We start from the raw sequence: 23,974 nt of genomic DNA, 5'->3' as shown, positions 1-23,974 counted from the left end.
TCTCTATTGTCTACACTTATAGGAATGAGAAAGAGAATTAAAGAGAGAGAGAGAAAAAGAGGTGAGTGGGGGAGGCTTTGGATAAAGTAACAGAAAAGAGAGAAAGACACTTGTAAACCTAACGGCCATAAAAACATAGCTAGAAAAAGACACACACAATAAAGACCCAGATAGAGGTTTCCATGACCTAGAATATCTATTCTGTGTGATTTTTAGAATAAGTTAGTAAAGACTTTTAAAAGCATGTTTTATTTTTGACTTTCAATATCTCTTGGTTTCAGAGTTTATGAAAATTTGATATTTGTTCTTTGTGTGTGTGTGTGTGTGTGTGTGTGTGTGTGTGTCAGAGAGAGAGAGAGAGAATGAAAGACTCTAAAGGAACTGACATAAGAGGTATGCTGAGAAAGTTTGTTCAGAGTAAGGAGTATTTCAGGAAAAAATATTTTGATATTTTGAATGTATCGCTTGGCAATATTACTTTGGCTGCTGCTGAAAGAGACAAGATGGAGTGGGAGAGGGTCCGAAAATAGGTTTCACTGGCTGCTACTTCTTTCCTTGAAGACCTTCTGGATCATCTCTTTGTTCTTACCTCATACTAGTTAGAGTTCCTGGGGTGCAATGGGGCTTGGGGATCCTTACACTGCTCTTAACAAGCTGTTTCCTTCATGACCCAGTGGAAGTGGGTAAATAAAATCTGCGTATGAGATGCTTCCATCTTATAAAAGAAATACTTAAAGTAAAACCATTCCTTATAAGTAACCATGGCCTACCAATGTGTCAACTAAGTTTATTAAGGGGAACATTTGTAGATTTATTCCATGCTGAACCTTTTAACTTTTTATTCTTATGTGACTATATACTGAAGAAATCCTAAAGATAAGCAGCTTTGCACACCTTTGTTACTCTTATTATTGTATATATAAAAACATTCCATTTTCACTTATTAATTCTATAGTTATTGATTCAGAAAAAGGATAATAGCTAACATTGTGGGCTCACTGTTTTCCATGAACTTAATGTGCTCATGAATCATTGAATGTCTTGTCACTGACTGCTTCTTGTGCCCAAGTTATTGTGTATTATTGATCCACAATGACTTTGTAATAAAATCAGTTTTTTTTCTGTTCTTTATGTTAATGCTCTCATTTAAAACTCTGTAACTCAATTGTTATTTTGTTTTGAAACAAAAACCTTTCATGAGTTTATGTTATAGGCAAGACATCATGCTAGTCGCTGGAATTGAATGCCTTGTTGCGTGACTCTGTGCAGCAAAATGGCATCTAAACTCGCTTCTTGATTTATATATAATCTGTTTCATTTCTCCTTAACTCCCCAACCTGTTTTAATTAAATGGATCCTTAATATAAAATGTTCCTTAACAAAGGGAAAGGGACCTATTTAGGTGTGTGTTCTAAATCAGGAGTCCCCAGCCCCCAGGCTCCAAACCCCTTGACCTGTTAGGAACCCAGCAGTGGGCCAGGGAGCATTGCCACCTGAGCTCCGCCTCCTATCTGAGGAACAGCGGCATTAGATTCTCATAGGAGCGCAAACTTTATTGTAAACTGCGTGTGTGAGGGATCTAGGGTGCACACTCCTTATGAGAATCTAACTAATGCCTGATGGTCTGAGGTGGAGCAGTTTCATCCCGAAACCATCCCCCATGCCCACCCCACCCCGTCCATGGAAAAATTGCCTTCCACGAAATGGGTCCCTGGTGCCAAAAAGGTTGGGAACTGCTATTTTAAATAAACCAGCATCAAGTATCCAGCTTTTAACTTTTTCCTCTTGGTCGTATGGTAAAATACAATCAATAAAAATTTTTGTAGACTGTGACCTCTTCCTGCCAGGATAGAAGTGGTTTACAGTAAAGGAGATATTCAGATCTTTATCCTAGACCAAAGTTTGGCTGTGCTGGCCCTTGGTACAGGGGAGTCAGGGGCTTGAGTTTAGGTCCCTTAACAAGATGGAAGGAAACCCAGCTGTAGAATTAGAACACGGATGAAATTCTCCATTAATCGACTCCTCTCCACCTGAACTGAACAAGGTCATTTTTCTTTTTTCTCAGTGCTAGTGTTCTATTAATAGAAGTAGAGACATACTTTAATATGGAGATAAAGTTTAATCACAGAAATAAAAACATGTATTTGGTCATGTCATAATGACCAAGACAAAGTTAACTCTGATTCCACAGTATATTTTAAGCCAAAATATACTCGCTTTCTGAACCATAAACATTGCTAAAATGACTTTTTTTCCAAAGAAGAGAAAATCCTAACAATTGTCTATAAGAAAATATCTAAAACACTTTGTATCAAACTTGCTTTACTTTTTCTTAATCTCTAAAATTAGAAATACTGGAAGAATATTAGATCTTTGAATTCAAGTCACACTGAAATAGACATGGCAAAATGGGTATTAAAAAAAAAGAGAAGAAAGAGAGGTAAATACGTGTATATAAATATAGCCAAACTACTTTATTGATCTATATCCACAAAATCTGTCAAATCAGAAGAGTCTGTTCTCTTGCAGACTTATGTTATACTGGATACAAGACAGAGAACTGGTACATAATTATTATTGGCTCAACTGCTTTAGACCTAAAGTATAAGTTATCTATTGCCTTAGGTAATGCAACATAACAACTCACTTCCTCTTTCACCTATCTCCATCAAATAAAACCGTAGCTCTTGTGTCTGTGGATCAGCTGGGTGGTTCTTCTGTTCTGGGCCAGGCTAAAATTATCTCATCTAGAAGCACTCTTGTAAGCAGTTAGCCAGCTGGTTGGCTGGGAACTGACTGGTCTTTGATTACTTCTCTCAAGCTAGCTCTCCTCCATGGGGTCTCTTATCCTCCAGTAGGCTGGTCCAGCCTTGTTCACATAGCTCTCTAGGATTTGAGAGAGCGAGAAGTATACAAAGCCTTCTGAGTCCTAGATTTGGAACTGTAACACCATCACTTCCACTGTATTCTGTTGTCTAAAACATGACACAGGGCTTCCAGGGGTGGGAATATAAACTTCACTTCTTGATGGGAAGCTTGATGGACAAAGTTATGGCTTTAGAAGAGCAGTGACAATTGTGTCATTTGTGCAACAAATCTACCTCAGAATAGCAAGCTTAAAAATTGAAAGGTAGGTATCAAGTTAAGGAGAATCAAGGTTTTCCTAGGCTGTGAGGAATTGCATCAGGATCTGGTTTTGTATCTGTGTGTGTGTATTTTTTTTCTTTCACAATGGCATCATGGAAAAATTAAAGATCGTAAAATAACTAGATCGAGAGCAGCAAATTATATCAGAATTAGGATCTTGTTTTTAGAAAGAAATCAACCTCCTCAAGTCTGGCTCAAAGTATGTAGTGAGATAATCTGTAATTTAAAATATTTTTAAGAAGAGCTAATGTTTTATGAGGAAATATAAAAACATTTTTAATATCTGAGCTAATCAAACTGGAAGTATTAATTTCATGAATGTCAGTTTGGGTACAAAGCAAAGTTTCATAGTTTGTGATTATAACAACAAATGGCAAGGTAGAAAAGAGACCATCTTCTCAGGAAAATTACACTTTATTCTTGGAAAAAGAACAAAATTGACCTTTTTCTGCCTCCTGATGGCAAATAAATTGCAGAGATCAGCGTAAAGCATGACCCACCCTATTATCATCATAGTTTTTGCAGCCTATTTAACTTTTGCTTTCAATATGTGTTGGAATAAAAGCCCTAATTTTACGCAGGGAATCTCCCAGCCTTTTTTCAAATGCCACTTGAGTAGATGCAATAAGCACTGTTCTAAGAGAACAAGAAATATAGAAAATGGGATTATAATTCTGGTATTAATGCTGTGTGCTCTTGATTCTTCTGTACCCTAATTTCCTCAACCACTTAATATGGATTTTTAAACTTTTCCTGCATAAAAGTTATAAGTACAGATGAAATCACATTTAAAAAATACCTAATTCATTGTTGCGAGATTACATTGGCACAATATTTTTAGAGGGTAGTTTTGGTGTCAAAGGCCTTAGAATTTTGCATACTTTTTAACCCAGTGATCCTACTTTTAGGGATTTATTTTAAGGAAAATAAGTCCCTTACTTTAGCTGCAAGGACACTTATTTTTCTAATTTTATGACAGCAAAAATATTGGAAACAACCAAATGACCCGAATTGGAGGTTTGGGTAAGTAAATTACAGTATTTCCATACATGAAAATGCTAAGCAGCAGTGAAAAATGATGAGGTGGAGAATTTTTATGAATATATGCTGAATAGTTTTCATGTCACTAAATGAAAATGCATATAACAAAATAATATGTTCAGTATAATTGCATTTTTGAATAAAGTATGTATATAAAAAGACTGAGAGAATGCGTACTGAAATGTTATTAGTGGTGATCTATATTGGAGATAGAGTTGGATTTTATTTTCTTATTTTTGTTTAACACTATTTTTATATGTATTACTTTTATATGATAATTTTATTGTTTTTTTCTTAAAAGATTTATGGAATAAGATTTATAAGTATAGAACATTTTTATGCTTACCTCTTGAATCAGTACACTATAATAATGAGAACTCAAATTTAAAACTCTGCATCTTTAAAAGCTTTGCCAGCTGACATTTGTCCTTGTCACAGACAAAACACTTTTCTATTTATGTTTACAGCATTGAAAAATGCACAGTATCCTACAGTACAAGGAGGGAGATTTATAATAAAGTCCTTCATCTCAGTGTATGAGTATACCTGTAAATCATTCACAGACTCACATTAAATATAAGCCTCAAAGTAGCAAATGTATCAAACAAACAAAATGTGAGCATGTCTGCACTATCTGCATCTTTGTTTCTCTATGTAACCATGACCATCTTGCTAAACTCTCATTCCACAGCCACCTAATTGTTCATTCAACACATATTTATTTCGGGGCTATATATTAACAGCTGTGTCTAGTACTATGATTCTGGAAAATTAGGCTGCAAATGGCTTCTTGGAATCAGAGTCCTTGCAGACACTCAACAATGCCTCCAGGATAATGCAGATTCTACATGCAATATCAAAAGAGCAAAAAACATTTGCCCTGTCTTCAAGAAACTTGTTTTTTGAACAAAAAAGGAAAAAAAATACAAGCATTAAATTACTAGGAAAAAATGTCATTCATCTATTTGTTCAACATGATATATTCTCAACTTACTGATGATGGGCAGCTTGTCAGACAGAGTGAAGAAAATATATGTTCCAATTTTAGAATACAATTCAGGGTCAGTTAATGCCAGATACTGTAATTTAGGGATGGGAGAGAGTAATCTTAGTCCCACAAAACTTACTTCAGTGATGGAAGGCACCTCGTGAGTATCTTGTCCAAACAAAGCTAGCATGATTTTATAGAGCAGGAAATTAGACCAATGGGGAAGGTTTTCCTGTAGAAATGGAGCTTAAAAGTGGGATTGAGATGATGGGTGGAATTTGCTAGAGAAGAGTAACAGAGGAGTACTCTACCAGAGGAAGAAACAAGCAACGGGCCGAACTGGGAGAGAGTATGCTATGGTCAGAATTTGTCCGGCAAAAAGCATATGTTGGAAACTTAATCCCCAAAGTAACAATGTTGTGAGATGAGGCCTAATGAGAGGTGATTAGGCTCTGAAGTCAGAGTGAATAAATGAATGATATTATCACAGGAGTGGTTTCATTGTCACAGGAGTGGATTTGCCCACTCTTGCACTCTTTTCCTCCTTATGTTTGTCCTTTCACCATGTGATGGCTTCCACCATGATGCAGCAAGAAGGCCCTTTCAAGATGCTGGCACCTTGATCTTAGACTTACTAGCTTCCATAACTGTGAGAAATAAATTTCTGTTTATTAGAAATTACCTAGTCTATGGTATTCTGTTACAGCCATGCAAAACAGACTAACACAGGGTGTGACTTATAGTGGGCCTAAGAGGTAAGAGAGAAAGAAAGCTGAGCACTTACTTAAGACCCAAGCACAGACAGAAGGATTCTCTACTGATTCATAACATACTGCAGGCATCAGAGAATGGAGCTCTTGAGAACATTATTCTCTCTCAAAAGAGAGATAGCAAGTAGATAAACAATTCCAAATAGTTGTTCACCTTTACTCCTTAAAGAAAAAAAATAAGGGCTAGACATAAAATGAACAATTGTAAACAATCTGTAGACTGGAAAAAAAAAAAGCCCTGTAGATTTTCCAGCTGTATAGGTGTTTCCAAGATCATGTTTTTGAACCAAGAATAAAAGCAATTGATATAAATTCTACTTTTACCACTTACTGTAACACTAAGTCCTTTTGGAGTTCTCAAATCTTAGGACCATTCTTTATTTTATAATGGAAGGATCATATTTCCACTTCTGGGCAAGATAGAGTAAGAGGGACCAGATTTATATTCCCACATGAAACAACCACAGAAACGAAACAAAATATGTGAAACAACTATGTTCAAGTAACTGGAAATCAGGCTATGAAAGATAGCAAGTCCCGAGAGATGGAAACAAATGAAGTAAAACTTTTGATTGCCACAACTTGAGAGAGTTTACATGCTGTGGTGCAGAAAAGGGAACCTAGACAAACCTGATGGTCTCACTGAGTTGAGATAGAGCTGAATGTCTGGGGAAATCAAGGCAACTAGAGATAGCTGGACAGAGTACCAGAGAGGAGAGAGGTGCGTAGAGAGAGGGACCTGAAGATTTTCAGAGCATTCTCTTCAAGTGCTTAATACAGTATTGATCAAAGTACACGTATAGATAAATCACCTGAGGCTAGGGAAATACCTATAGATAGATAGAATTACAGATAGCAGTGCCTGGCATTCACACTGAGCCAAGAATAGTGTGTTATCACCAACCAGGCTGAAAAAGTCACAACTCATGGGGCACTGGGTAGAGTACTCAGGATGTTCTTGCCTCAGTAGTGGGGAATAATTAGCTCTGATAGAATACCACACCAGACTTATCTAACAAATCCTGAAAGTACTACCTGAAAAGACTGAACTGTTTCCAAATAACCTAATTGTATCCCTGAATAAAGCTTAAAAACACATAGGAATACAAAAATATCCAGAACCCTAAAGAGCGTGTGGTACATATACACCATGGAATACTGTGCAGCCATAAAAACGAATGAGATCATGTCCTTCGCATGGACATGGATGGAGCTGGGGGTCATTATACTTAGCAAACAAATGCAGGAACAGAAAAACCAAATACCACATGTTCTTTCTTATAAGTGGGAGCTAAATGGTGAGAACACATGGACACATTGTGGGGAACACCACACACTGGGCCTGTTGGAGTGTGGAGGGTAGGAGGAGAGAGGGGATCAGGAAAAATAACTAATGGGTACTAGGCTTAACACCTGGGTGATGAAATAATCTGTACAACAAATCCCCATGACACATGTTTACCTAGGTAACAAACCTGCACTTGTACCCCTGAACTTAAAATAAAAATTTCTTAAAAATCCAAAACCCAGTAAAGTAAAGCTTATTGTAACTGGCATCAAATCAAAGAAAAAATAAAGCATGAAAAAAAGCAGGAAGAAACATTCAGAATGAGGACAATCAATTGATCAAATCTAACCCAGACCTGACACAGATGTTAGAATCAGCAGACAAGTACTCTAAAACAGTTATTATTACTGTATTCTGTACGTTCAAAATGTTAAGTAGAAACATAGAAGATATAAATAATGCATGAGAAAACATAGAAAGTGCCATGAAAATTATGATGTCTGAGATGAAATACATACACTGAATGAAATTATCAGGAGATTAGAAATGGCATAAGTAAAAATTAGTGAACTTCAGAACATAGCAACAGAAACAGTCCAAAATGTAAAGCATAGAGAAAAAAGATTCAAGAAAAAAAAAGGAAAGGAAAGAAAGAAAGGAAGAGAGATTCAGTGAGCTGTGGGATAACTTCAAGCAACATAAGAGATATGTTACTGAAGTCCCTAAAAGAGAAGAAAGGAGAGAACAGGAAAAGTTTTTGAAGAAATAGTAAGTGAGTTTTCCAAATGTAATGAAAACTATAAATGCAGAAATTCAAGAGGCTCAAAGAACCCCAAACACAAAAAAAAAGGTAAGGAAACTATTCCCAGGTGCATCATAATCAAATTAGTCAAAGCCATTAATAAAACAAAAAATTGTAAAATACCCAGAAAAAATAAGATAAATACAGAGAAATAAAGATCCAAATGACATCACATTTCTTGTCAGAAACAATGCAAACTTGAGGACAGTGGAGCAACATCTTTAAAGTACTGGAAAATAATAAACTGTCAACCTCTAATTCTACACTTGGTCAAAACTGACTTTCAAAAATGAAGACAAAGAAAGGCTTTTTCTGACTTAGTATTAGAATAATTCATCAACATCAGACCCACAGTGTAAGAAATATTAAAGTCCTTCAAGCAGAAAAAAAAATGATACTAGAAGGAAATATGTATCTATGCAAAGGAATGCAGAGCACTAGACATGGTAATGTGGTAACTATCTGGGTAAATTTATAAAAATTTTGTTCATAATTTAAATATCTTGAAAAGATAATTGACTATTTAAACAACAAAACCAACCAACAAACAAACTGAATGTATTATGGAGTTTATAACATACGTATAAGTAAAATGTATGACAACCATAACATAAAAGATGAAAGGAGAAAAATGGAACCACACTATTGCAAAGTTTTTATTCTATATATGAAATGATATAGTATCACTTGAAGGTAGACTGTGATATGTCAAAGATGCATAATATAAACACTAATGCAATCATAAAACAATAAGATAAAATTATAGCTAATAAATCAACAAAGGATATAAAATAAAATGTAAAAATAATAAAAAGAAGGAAGAAAAAGAGGGAAAAAGGGAATAAAAAGCAGATGGGACAAATAGGAAGCAAATAGCAAGATGGTAGATGCAAACCAAAGAATGTCAACAATCACATTAAATGTAAATGCTCTAAAGATTCCAGTAAAAGACACATTGTCAGATGGTAAAAAGAGAACAAGACTCACTTGTACACCACCAACTAGAAACACAATTTAAATATCATGATACAAATCAGTTAAAAGGAAAAGGATAATGAAAGAACATTATGCTAATACATTATTCAAAAGAAAACTTTAAAGGCCGTATGAGAATAAAGTTGATTTTAGAGCAAGGAATATTACCAGGGATAGAGAAGATCATTTTATAATGAAAACAGTGTTAAATCATTAGGAGAACATACTGATCCTAAAAGTTCATTAACCCAAATAAAAGAGTTTGTTTGTTTGTTTGCTTTGAGACAGAGTGTTGCTCTGTCGCCCAGGCTGGAGTGCAGTGACACGATCTCAGCTCATGCAACCTCCGCTTCCGGATTCAAGCAATTCTCCTGCCTCAGCTTGCTGAGTAGCTGGGATTACAGGCACCCACCACCATACCTGGCTAATTTTTTAATATATTTTTAGTAGACACAGGGTTTCATCAAGTTGGCCAGGCTGCTCTTGAACTCCTGACCTCAGGTAATCCGTCTGCCTCGGCCTCCCAAAGTGCTGGGATTACAGGCATAAACCACTGTGCCTGGCCAAAAGTTTTAAAGTTCATGAAGCAAAAACCGATAGAGTTGTAAGGAGAAATAGACAAATATACAATTATAATTGAGGATTTTAATAGTTCTCTCCTAATAATTGATAGAACAAGTAGGCAGAAAAGCAGCATGAGTATAGAAGACTTGAACAACACTATCAAACAACTTTACCTGATTGACATTTATATAACAACCCACTCAATAAGAACAACCCACTCACTAAGAGCATCAAAAAGAGCATCCAAAAACCTCTCTTTCAAGTAAACAAGAAACATTTATCATGCTGGACCATATTCAGGGATATAACACAAGTATAAATACATTTAAAAGTATTATAAGTCATACAAATTAAGTTCTCTAACAAAAATAGAATTAAATTAAAAATCAGTAACAAAATGATATTGGTAAAATCTCCAAATATTTGAAAACTAAATTTGAACTAAATATTTGAACACACTTCTAAATAACACATGGATTAAATAAGAAATAAAAGGAGAAATTATGAAATATTTTATACTAGATGAAAATGAAGACGTAACATAGAATTTATGGGCTTCTGCCAAAGCAGTACTTAGGGAGAAATTTATAGCATGAAATTCATATATTGGAAAAGGTTTCAAATCAATGACCTCAGCTTCCACTGTTAAAAAAAAAAAAAAAAAAAAGAAGCAGAGCGAAATAAGCATAAGAAAGGAGATAATAAAAATCAAAATTTATATCAACTAAAAAGAAAACAAAAACAGAAAAGAAAATCAATAAAATCAAGAGTTCTTTCTTTGAAAAAAAAGATAAAATTGATAAACCTCTAGGCAGACTGTTCAGGAAAAAGAGAGACACGAGACAAATTACCAACATCAACAATAAGAAAGGTAATATTACAGATCCTGTATATATTACAAAGGGAAGAAGGGAATATTATGAATAACTCTATGCTAATAATGTCAACGTAGATGAAATGGAAATATTTATTGAAAGACACAAACCACAAAAACTTACTCAAGAAGACATAGAGAACCTGAATAGGCTTAACTATTAAGAAAATTGAATTTGGAATTTAATACCTTCCCATGAAGAGAACTCCTGGCCTGGATGGCTTCACTGATAAATTCTGCCAAATATATAAGAAAGAAATAGTACTAGTTTTATACAGCTCTTCACAGAAATTGAAGAGGAAGGACTACTTTCTAACTGATTCTATGAGGCCAATATTACACTCACACCAGAGCCAGACAAACACTACAAGAAAAGAAAACTACAAACCAATATCTCTCATATTGTATTAACATAAATACAAAATTTATTAGCAAAATTTTACTAAAAATTTATAAAGAGGACAATACATTATGACAAAGTGAAGTTTATCCCAGGAATTTAGTTTTGGTTTAACATTTGAAAATGCAAACAAACTTACAAACTTCACCATACAAACAAACTAAAAACTAAATGAAACCACATGATCATTTATATAGAAATAAAATTCACTTGACATAAGTCAACACGTTTCTGATAAATAAATAAATAAATAAATAACTCACTCTTGGGAAACTAGAAATAGAAGGGGACTTCCTCAACTCGATAAAGGGAATTGTGGTAGTCAGACTCTAAGATAACTTCCAATGATCCCTGCCTCTTTTGTAATCCCTTCCCCGATTGTAGGCTAAACGTAGTGGTGACTCATTCATTTTATTTTTTATTTTTTATTTTTATTTTTATTTTTGGCAGAGTCTCCCTCTGTTACCCAGGCTGGAGTACAATGGCAAGATCTCGGCTCACTGCAACTTCCACCTCCCGGGTTCAAGCGATTCTCCTGCCTCAGCCTCCCAAGTAGCTGGGATTACAGGCACGCATCACCACACCCAGCTAATTTTTGAGACGGAGTTTCACCATGTTGGCCAGGCTGGTCTCGAACTCCGGACCTCAAGTGATCCTCCCACCTCAGCCTCCCAAAGTGTTGGGATTACATGTGTGAGCCACCGCACCTGGCTGTTTCACTCTATGACAGAATTCTGCAAAGTGATGGGGCATCACTTCTGAGATTAGCTTACAAAATGAGTGTGGCTTCTATCTTGCTTGCCGTCACGTGCTCTGAGGAAAGCCATCGGCCAAGGTATGACTTCCCTAAGGACAACACCATGTGGCAAAAAGCTGATAGAGTCCCCTGGCCAACAGCCAGTGAGAAACTGACACCCACAATCAGACAGCCTGTGAGAAAATGAATTCTGCCAACAACCACATGAGTGAGCTTGGAAGAAAATCTGCCCTGAACCCAGACTTCAAATGAAACAAAAGCCACAGCTAAGACCTTGATTACAGTCTTGTGAGAGACCTTGGGGCAGAGGCACCCAGCTAAGTCATGTCTTAGCTGGGATTCCTGACCTACATAAACTGTGAGATAATAAATGTTTGTTAAGTTGCTATGGGTTTTTTTTTTTTCTTTTAATTAATTAATTAATTTTTATTTTCATTTAGATATAAGACCTCACTCTGTCACTCATGCTGTAGTACAGTGGCATGATCCAGGCTCACTGCAACCTTAAACTCCTGGGTTCAGGTGATCCTCCCATCTCAGCCTCCCAAGTAGCTGGGACTATAGGCGCATGCCAACACACCTGGCTAATTTAAAAAGTTTTAGTAGAGACAGAGTCTTAACATGTTGCCCTGGCAGGTCTTGAACTCCTGGCCCCAAGCAATCCTCCTGCCTTGGCCTCCCAAAGCACTGGGATTACAGGTGTGAGCCATTACTCCCAGCTTAAATCGCTCCTTTAAGGTAATTCGTTACGCAGCAATGGAAAATGAATATAGGCATGGCATGTGCAAAAAAAATCTACCACTAACATCATACTTAATAGTGAAAGACTACATGATTTTCCCCTAAGATCAGTAACAAGAAAAAAAAAAAAATTTGCTGTCACCACTTCCACCACTTCTATTCAACGTTGAGTTAGAATTCTAGCCAGTATAATCAAACAAAGAAAATTAATAAATGTCATCCAGATTAGAACGGAAGAAATAAAGCACTTTTTATTCTTAAACAACATGATAATCTGTGTAGAAAATCCCATTGCAGCTACAGGAAAAAAAGCTACTAAAACTAAAACTCAAGTTTAGCAAGTAAGTTTCAGGATACAAGATCAATATACAAAAGTCATTGATATTTCTATATATAGATGGTCCCTGACTTACGATGGTTTGACTTACAATTTTTTACCTTTAGGATGGTATGAAAACATTCTGCATTTAGTAGAAAACAATATGATAGTCTCTCACAATGCTGGGCAGTGGCAGCGAGACACAAATCCCAGTCTTCCGTGCAAGAATGAGGGTAAATATCCAATGTTCTAAAGTGTACCGTGTTGCCAAATGATTTTGCCCAAGTATATAATGTAAGTGTTCTGAGCACGTTTAAGGTAGGCTAGGCTAGGCTTTGATGTTCGGTAGGTTAGGTGTAGTAAATGCATTTTCCATTTATAATGGGTTTATTGGGACATACACACACTGTAGATTGAGGAGAATCTGTACTAGCAACCATAAGAAATTGAAATTCAATAAACAATAACATTTATAATAGCATCAAAAATACGAAACAATCTGGAAAAAGATGTGAACGACTTGTACACCAAAGATTACAAAACATTGCTGAGAGAAATTAAACAAGAGACTTGGTATAATTGAGATATGAATTCTCCTTAAATTGATCTATAGATTTAACATAATTGTAATCAAAGTCTCAGCGGGCCTTTTTTTTTTTTTAACAGAAAATGAAAATTAGATTCCAAAATTTATAAGAAAATGCAAGAGACCTCAAATGGCCAAAACAACTTTGAAGAACAACAATTTTGGATGAATTATAGTACCAGATTTCAAAACTTATTATAAAGCTGTAGTAATCAAGAGAGTAAGGGATTAGCATCAAGACAGAAAAATAGATCAATGAAAGAAAAAAGAGTTCCAAAATAGACTCATACATATATAGACACCTGATTTTCAACAAATGTGCAATGGCAATTCAATGCAGAAAGATAGCATTTTGACAAATAGTGCTGAAACAATTGGATAGCCTTATGCCAAAAAAAAAAAAAAAAAAAAAAAAACACTTTGGTCCATAATACCTCATACCATACACAGAAATTAATTCAATATTTATCCTAGACCTAAATATAAAAACTAAAACTTCAAAACTTCTAGAAGAAAATCTTTGTGACCTTGGATTAGGCAAAGATTTCTTATATGCCATATCAATACCACAATCCATTAAAAAATTAATGAACTGGACTTCAACAAAGTTAAAAACATTTGCTCTCCAAAAGACACTCTTAAGAGAATAAAAAGAGAAACCACAGACTGGGAGAAAATATATACAAAGCATATGTCTGATACAATACTTGTATTCAGAATATATAAAGAACTCTCAAAATTCAACAAAAAACAAACAAATGACCCAATTAAAAAATGGGCAAAATACTTTGACAGACACTTCACCGAATATATACTGATGACAAATAAGCACACAAAAAATGCTCAATATAATTGGCCATTAAGGGAATGCAAATTAAAAACACAATTAGATACCACTACACATCTATTAAATTAAATTGAAAGTACAAAGATTGACGACCAGACCAAGATTTGGTGAGAATGCATAGGAGTTGAAACTTTCATAGCCTGCTGCTGAGAATGTAAAATAACATATATAACATGTAATAATAATATGTTATAATAATATAAGTGTTAAACATATGTCTACCATATGATCTAGGTGTTTTCATGTTTATTTACCCAAGAGAAAATAAAGCACATGTTCATACAAAGACTTATAAGAATGTTCATAGCAACTTCATTTGTAATAGCGCAAAACTGGAAGCAACTCAAATTTCCATCAACAGATGAATATGTCAACATCGTGAGATTTCCATACAATGGAATGCTACTCAGCAATGAAAAGGAATGAACTGTGATACATGCGGCAACATGGATGAAGCTCAAAATAATTTATGCTGAGTGAAAAAACACAGACTTCCTTCATCCAAAAAAAGAGGTGCATAGTGTTTGATTATATTAATCTAAAATTCTAGAAAATGCCAACCAATCTATCTAAACTAATTATCTAAACAAACTAAACTAATCTATGGCAGAGAGTAGATCAGTGGTTGCTTGGGAAAGAGCACAAGGAAACTCCTGGGGGCGATGCATATTGTGCTAATGATTTCACAGCTGTATACATATGTCAAAACTTATCAAATTATTTTAAATATATACAGCTTATTTCAATTATGTCTCCATGAAGCTATTGAAAATGAGAGACAAAAAAAAAACCCCAGAATGATTATAACTCTTACATGAAAAGACTATTACAATGATGAAATTAAATACTATATACTCAATGACTTTAGAAATAAACTGTACAATGTGAGCTGCTATTATTATCTGTGCATATTCTTTATCAATTTTAAGTGTTGATGATAAAGTTTACTTATACAAATTTTCACAAGACTGTTCTTGCTGTGTGAGGAGTATGCCTGCAATGATTGTACCACGTATGGTAATTTTAGTTCTTTTAAGCCTAGTTTGGCATAAATCAGCATTCATTTGCCAGAACATGACATGTATTAAATCTTTCTTCCTCCCTGTCTTTTTGTCTTTCAATCTTGACCCTGATTACCTTCCAGATGCTCTATGAGGATAGCTGGGAGCATTATTAGGTTCATCATTTATTCAGCATATATAACCAGCTATTTAAAAATTTACTGCAGAGATGCATATCATCATTGAAGTTAAAATAAAACACACTAAGTATAAGCTCCATTTTTCAAAGGGCTTATCCAATAAGTCAAACCAGAGAAAGTAGAAAGTCTGGCTTCTAACTGCAAAATCAGGAAAAATATCTGTGTCTTGTCCAATCAAACATTTGAGGCCAAGCAAACTCCTTGGGAAAGCTTAATTTTTTTTTATAAACCAATTTATGAGTTTAGGGCTAAAATGTTTTAGGAGCCTCATTGCTAAGCCAGAGGAATCAATATTTTTCTGTTAACAGGCAAGCTGTCACATAAACAAATCAGCTGAAAACCTCCATTTAGCAACTCAGGAAAGATGCCTGCTCCAGAGGCACACCAAAGCCAGTTCTTCGCTCTATTTTGGTCTCCTAAGCTGGGCCAGCAAAAACCTCACCAGTTTCTGTTCTAGTGAGTATACGTATCACTATTCTACATCTATTTAAAAGATTCTAATTTATTTTGCTAAATACAGTGTTGTAATTTGTTGATTCAAGAACAAATATTTTCTCTGTTATTTGGGAAAGGGGAGTTTAAGGCCTTATGTTGGTACCGTTTATTATGTCCTTTCTCCTCCTGGAGTTACAAATATGATAGAACATAAAGTCTCCTGGCAAGGCTGAGCTCATAACTTTTAAGATCTGGAGAGGAAAAGAAAGACCCCATGATTAAGACAACCACTTTTCTAAGGGCTTCCCATTTGCAGGGGTATATCACTGTTCATGTTATTATTATTTTTTGTCTTTCTGAATCCTAAAATAAAAGCAGTGCTTACAATCATTAAATGGAAATAGGAGTGAATGCTATTAAGACGTGCTACATGGTGCTGAACAAATCTTTGACTTATCATCATGCTATGCTAAGACTTTAGCAGTTTGAATACAGTGAATAGTCATTCATTTAAGCAACACCAAGCCAGCCAATTCTAGGCACCAAGAATTGTGCTAGGTGCTAAGGATCAAATAACCTTTAAGATGTAGTTCTTTCTTTGAAAGGAAATGATACGTGAATGTAACATATTTCATGTGTGAGCTGAGGTATAAAATGTGATACACATACATCCTTTTTGGAAACCATTTACTGCATAAAGCAAGATATTCCTCTGTGTGTGTATTCATGTGTAATGACAAGTGTGTGTCTTTTAGCTTTCTGTTATAGCACAATACTGAAAATGAATGTGTCAGGTAGCATTTACCAAAGTTGGTCATGTACCACCTCCATCAGAATCACATGGAAGTTCTTGGGAAAAAAAATGGTCTTGGGCTCCACTCCAGTTCTAATTATCAGAATCTGGGAGGTAGGACCTGGGAATCTGAACATTAATTCAGTTCCTAGGTAACTTGGTACACATCAAGTTTTAAGAAAATGTTGCTTAAATTTGAGAAAATATTCTCAAATTAGGCATCCAACAAAGGCCTAATATCCAGAACCTATAAGGAACTTAAGCAAATTAACACAAAAAAACAAAGAACCCCATTAAAATGTAGTCAAAGGACACGAGTAGACACTTCAAAAGAATATATACATGTGGCCAAAAAGTATATGAAGAAATGCTCAGCATCACTAATCATTACATAACTGCAAATCAAAATCACAATGAGATACCATCTCACACGAGTTAGAATGGCTACTATTAAAAAGTCAAAAAATAACAGATGCTAGTGAGGATACAAAGAGGAAACTCTTACACAGTGCTGGTAGGAATGTAAATTAGTTCAGCCATTATGAAAGCAGTTTGGCAATTTCTGAAAGAACTTAAAATATAACTACCATTCTACCCTGCAATCCCATTATTGCATGTATACCCAAAGGAATATAAATCGTTCTACCATAAAGACATGTGCACTATTCATAACAGCAAACACATGGATTTAAGTAAATGTCCATCTACAGTAGAATGGATAAAGAAAATGTGATACATATATTCCATGGAATACTATACCTCCGTAAAAAAGAACAAGATCATGTCCTTTGCAGCAGTATGGATGGAGCTGGAGACCATTATGTTAAGCAAACTAACACAGGAACACAAAACCAAATACTGTATGTTCTCACTTATAAGTGGGAGCTAAACACTGAGTACACATGAACACAAAGGAAGAAACTATGGGAACCAGGGCCTACTTGAGGGTGGAGGGTGGGAGAAGGGTGAAGATAGAAAAACTACCTATCAGGTACTATACTTGTTACCTGGGTGACTAAGTAATCTGTACACCAAACCTTCATGACATGCAATTTGCCTATATAACAAAACTACACATGTACCCCTGAATCTAAAATAAATATTAAAAGTAAATAAATTAAAAATAAACAACAATTTTAAAAAAACAATTTTTTAAAAGTGCTGCTGTATGAACAAGTTACAAGCATGATACCAAGTTTTAAAATGTGAAGGTGGCCTCTTGGATATAATGAGAGAAAAGTACAGATGGTCTCCCACAACTCCTGAAAAAGGCATACAAGCTTTGTTGTGTCCGTAGTGGCTCAGGGTCACTGCCTCTGAAATAGCAGTGTTATCTTCCCAGGGAGGAAAAGAAATGTTTGCTAGGGGAAAGTTTGACCAGCAGAGAAAGGCAGTGGGAAGAAGAGGCTAAGAACTTGGGAAATGAGTTGTTGGTTCTCACTCTGCTTTGGCTGCCCACTGGTTTTGTGAGATCAGAAGAATCATTTCTCTGATTGTTACTTTTATTTTTTTAATGGAAGGCAAAAATTATATAAATACACTTTTGCCACATATGATATAAATCAATGCCTTCCCTGCCTATCTAATTAGGTCATTGTGAGGTGCCAAGGAAATAAAGACGTGACAGTCTCTTGAAAAGAATAAAGGGTTTAACAAATGCAAAGTGTTCAGCTTATTCTCCCATTACCATTTCTCCTGAGAGTATCCGAAAGCAAAGTAATGTCCTTTCTATTTGACTCATCTAGCTGGCTTTCCTTTACCTCTAACTTTCAAAGACTACGTAATAACTGCCACTACTGTCCCTTCTCCTCAGTCCTGAAGCAACCACTGGAATTCAGAGGAGACCATTGTGGTAGGATTCTTGGAGCAAAGGCCACATGAGAAGTCCATGTCTATGCCTTCCTCAACATTTAATTTCTCTTTTAATAGATGAAATCTGTGAGCTCCGAACCATTGGGATTATTATCCAATGTTTATACTGAGCATAAGAAACCTGTAACTTGTTGCCATGGCAACAAGATTTCCTGTGTAACTTTTTTTTCAAATTGGACTTCCTTAAATGAAAACATCTACAGCACTGCTGCTCTTTGTCACAAAATGGAGGGGCACTGTATTCATTATCTATGACCATGTAACAGATTACTCCAAAACTTAGTGGTTTTAAGCAAAAAACGTTTATCAACTCCCAGTTTCTGTGGGTCAGAAATCCAGGAGTTGCTAGATAGGATCTCCTAACTCACAAGGCGGCAATCAAGATGTAAGCTGAACTTGCAATTTCATCTTGGGAAGGATCAGCTTCTAAGCTCACTCACATGGTTGTCCGCAGGATTTAGTTTTCTGGGGACTGTTTGTTAGACTGGGGATCTCAAGTTCTTGCTGGCTGCTGACCAGAGGCTTCTCTCGATTCCTTGCCACATGGACATATTTATAAGGCAGTTCACAACAGGGCAGTTTGCTTCTCTCAAAGTGAGGACTCTCTGAGAGAGAGAGAGGACTAATCTCAGAAGGGACATCCTGTGACTTTTGCCACATCCTGCTAATTAAAAGCAAGTCACTAAATCCAGCCCACACTCAAGAGGAGGAGATAACACAAGGGCATGAATACCAGGAAGCAGGAACCACTGGGAGTCCTTTTAGAAACACTTATTTAAAGGTCAATTAAGTAATACATTAGGCTCATTCCTGTAATCTCAGCACTTTGGGAGGCCGAGGCGGGTGGATCACTTGAGGTCAGGAGTTTGAGACCAGCCTGACCAACATGGTGAAACCCTGTCTTTACTAAAAATAAAATACAAAATTAGCCAGGTGTGGTGGCACACACCTGTAATCCCAGCTATTTGGGAGGCTGAGGCAGGAGAATGACTTGAACTCAGGAGGCGGAGGTTGCAGTGAGCCAAGATAGTGCCAGTGCACTTCAGCTAGGGCAACAAGAGCAAAACTCTGTCTCAAAAAATAAAAAAAAATAAAATAAATTAGTGATTTGTCAGTCAATGACTTACATTTGTCATGTATCTCCTTTATATACATGGTAAATAGTGAAGTGTTCAGAGTACAAAATATGCTTAATTCTCTATTAAAGCATTTGCCCTATCACATCCTATTATCATATATAATCAATTTCTTTGTGTTCTTTAAATCTATAGTTATAGCATAGAGAAAGGAAAAGTTATTTGAGAACAAGGAATGACTTATTCTCATTCCTTCACAATATATGACAAGTTGGGGAAGTGTTCATGAGCACATAAATAGTAGGGAATTTATAGAGGCAATATAGTCTAGAGCTTGATGATATTGATTCAAGGAGTCAAGGAGTTTTAAATTCAAATCCCCACTCAGTCATTTGGTAGCTGTGTGACTTTGGGCCAGTAAGTTAATTTCTCTTAAGTCTTGATTTATTTGCCTAAATAATGAGGGTTAAAATAGTTCCTCAATCATATGATTATTGTAACGACTAAATGAAGACATATATTTAAAAAGAGGAGCACTGGGCCGGACACATATTAAGTACTTAATAAATACCATGCTATTATATGATTTCTTGGGATCTTGAAGTAGGATGGAGGTCACTAGATCACTTCTGTTTGAGGAATCTGGAATTAAGGGTTCTTTCTACTATTCATTAGGACTCCTGGGGCTATAATATCATATTTTCCTTTATTTTCCCCATTGTTTGAAGAGTTCGATTGTGCTTTAATGTCCTCTAAGAATATGTTTCATCTTTTACTCTCACATTTAACTTCTTCTTGGGGGTCAATCTTTATAGTTTTGACATATTCCTTAGCAAAAAACCACCATTATCGTTTTATGGTGACCCATTTTCAGGTAAATATGACGTATTAGAGGAAGAATTCCTGCCTCCACCAAGCTTGAAGAGTGATTTATGTACAATGACAGGTTAAAATGAGCTAGTTTTCCACACTGATATAAAACGGGTACTGCGAATTTTGTTCTTCCTGGTCCCTGACTGCTCACTTAAAAGTTGATTTATTCTGATTCACTTCTCTACTTTTTCTGACTTTGCCATTATTTTTTCATGAGCAGACATCACTTCAAGTTTTCTTAATGCTTTTGTCCAGGGTGGGGGCAAGTCTCTGGAAATCACTAGCCAAGCCTTCTTGAGCTGATTTTGATGAGGCTTTGTTTATTACCTGCAGCAGAGTCCAGTGTTTAGATTCTCTATTGCGTTTACTTCAGCCCTGATTTGGGGAATTTTTTTTCTTTTCTTTTCTTTTTTTGCTGCATTCTCCCTCAACTACTTCCCTCATGCTTTCACTTCATCTGGTACCAACGAGAGTGCAATGTGGAACTAAGAGCCCCTGGTGCTATACCTTCCTGGGAACCTGGTAGCTTCACATTCCTGTTTATTTGCTCCTCCGAGTTCTTGTTAGTTTGATGCCTTTGGTTGCCTAGGGCATAGGAAATAATACATGTTTTGATTGATAGCCTTGAGTTGTAACAGATAATTGATACCGCTCATCCTCAGCCTGTTACTGACACCCAAACCATAGTTTTGTATGACAAGAATAGTATCTCGTTAAAAGAAAACTGGGTATCAGCAGGTTACTTTTGTAGATACCCTTCCAGGTATTCCTTGAAAACAACTGAACTAGGCTTTCACCATGAAGCTTGAGTAAACTCTGTGTTTAATGTTGCTGAAGAGTTTAAAACCAGCCAATCTCTTCTTCTCTTCTGCTAAGAGATTTTTACCCTATATGGATTCAAATAGGGTGAGGGGGGTGCCAAAGGAGTCAGCAATTACTGAATGCTAACTGCTTCCCAGGCTCTAAGCCTAGTACTTAACCAGGTTAGCTCATCTAATTCTCACAAGAACATTAAAAAATATGTATTACTAGCCTCATAATACAAATGGAAAAATTGAGGCCCTGAAAAGCTCCAGAATTACACATACATCATTGATCTAGGATTTAATCTCATCTCTCACTGAATCTCAAGGTTACTCCTACTATGCTGAAAAAAAGAGCACTCTACTTGTTGCTATTGTTGAGGCCCAGCTACATGTCACAATAATAATAGTTAAAATCTATATAGCACCTCCTAAGTGTTAACCAATTAAATCCTCACAACAATACTGTGAGGTAGTTATTATCTCTATTTTACAGATGAGGAAACTGAAGCATGCATTGCTGAACATCACAGGGCTTACAAGTGGCAAAGCCAGAACCTGAAGACAGGTGGAATGGCTCCATAGTCTCAATAATGTACATAACCTTCTATACTCACCAGCATATTTGATTAATTACTCAGGTCATTAGCAAATCCATTTGCCTCAGTTATCTACTGCTACGTAACAAACTACTCCAGAAACATAGTGGATTGAAAGAATCATTTTATTTTGTTCATGGTTTTATGAGTTGGGAATTCAGGAAGGGCTCAGTTGTGCTCTTTCTGACTCCATGTGGCATCAGTTGGGATGACTGGGGCTGAAGAATCTATTTCCAAGATGACTTCACATATATGCCCAGTGCCTTCTTTTTCCTTGTGTACTCTCTCTCTCTCCATATGTCATTTCAACTTCTATGCCACTGTCCAGCCTTGTAAAATTTTGTTATTGTTAATGCCCAAGAAAATTATCTAGCAAGAGATATCCATTCTTGACCAAAATTTGAAATAATTTTCAAAAGAATATAAAATCTATTGAGGGTAAAGGTCACAGATGAGACAAAGCTTATTTTGTGAAATAGCAACAGACATAGACTTTTTGTCATTTGAACCAGCTTAACACAAAGAAGTTTTCAGATAATATTGGGCACATATCAACCATCCCAGGGGATGCAAGTGGCCTCAGCCAATTGTATGGAGACCTGAAGACCTGGGATGGCCCTGAAGAACTTTCTCAAATTGGAGCAAGTGGGTCGAGTCTTCATACACCCAGATATACCAATCATTGGGTATCAGTTCCCCCACAGAAAGGGAGTATGACTTTGGATGAGGCAGATCTCTTCAGCAGAAAGCAATTTCTAGAAAGGGTTAACAGCTAAAGGATGTATGTTGCCAACAATCCCAAAACCTGAGGGAGTGAGTACTTTAATCCTGAAGGTAGTATCTTAGCAGCATACCACAGCATCAGTGTTTATAACATATAAAGTAAGGAATTAAGGATATTTGAGTCTTCCTTGTTCTTAATCTGTAGCAAGTTTTTATTCTTCAGACAATGCCTATTCCTGAGCTACTTCATGATACACTGAAAAAGACATTTCATGAATGTCAAGCAGTTGTTGATTTCTCAGCCTATTAGTGCACTTTCATGAATATAGATTATTTTTTCTTACAACTCATGCTTCACGTTAGGGGAATAAAATGCCAAATAGTTCCAAGGTATTGATTGCATTCTACTCAAAAAACAATGTCATCTACATAACCAAAATCTTACACAAATTGAAAAATAAAGATCTTGCTATTACTTCAGGAATCAAATGCTTTATAAATAGATCTATTGTAAATAGTTCTATCGTCATGTCTTAACAATTTGTAATAATCCACTTACTATTTTTTTCTAAGATAAGCCTTCTTTCTTTATTTCTATTTAGTTCTATAATGTTTACTGTATGCTGGTGTTGTTCTAAGTGGTTAACATACAGTAATTTATTTAATTCTTACAATCACATGACTTAGGTAAAATTATTCAATTCATTTTACTGATAATCATATCAAGGCATACAGAGGGCTAAGTAACTCACATAGCTGGTTAGTAGTAGCTGGGATTTCAACCCAGGCAGTCTGCCTCCAGGGCCCCTGCTCCTCGCCACTATGCTATACTACCTTTGTAATATCATATGCCAACACCATGTGTCTTCTGATACTTTATGGAAGTATGGATGTGAAATCTTCATTTCTTACCTCTTGATGCTTATGAAACACTATGTTAATCCTATGGGATCCCAGACTCTTCTCTTAAATGTGTGTTTGTATATCTGATGTGTGGAGGGATGCGGTGGAGGCAAAGTGGTGGTGATGGTGATAACGGTATCAGCATGTAGTATGAGTAAAGGAGACAAGATTTTTGTACGTATAAAATTTATGTTATTTTAAGAGGCAGTAATCATATTATCATGTCAAGATTATAGCCTAGTCCTAGAAAATAATTACTCCTGATGAGAAAATTACCTTTAAGCAGTTCCATGCAGTCCAGATTAGTCAGGATAGCCTACCAAAATCATCTACTTTTCCATGTAAGGTTAATTAAGAAATGTTAATCAAAAATACATACCCATTGGCCAGGCATGGTGGCTCAGGCCTGTAATCCCAGCACTTTGGGAGGCTGAGGTGGGTGGATAGCTTGAGCCCAGGAGTTCTATAGAGAGAGAGAGAGAGAGAGAGAGAGAGAGAGAGAGAGAGAGAGAGAGTACATAATTATATACATATAAAACATTTATATATATATATAAAAAATTAGCTGTGCACAGTGGCATGCACCCATTACTTAAC

This window comes from Rhinopithecus roxellana, chromosome 7 (genome assembly GCF_007565055.1).
Source record: "Rhinopithecus roxellana isolate Shanxi Qingling chromosome 7, ASM756505v1, whole genome shotgun sequence".
In the NCBI taxonomy this organism is placed as follows: Eukaryota; Metazoa; Chordata; class Mammalia; order Primates; family Cercopithecidae; genus Rhinopithecus; species Rhinopithecus roxellana.
Note: the sequence above shows the minus strand (reverse complement) of the source record.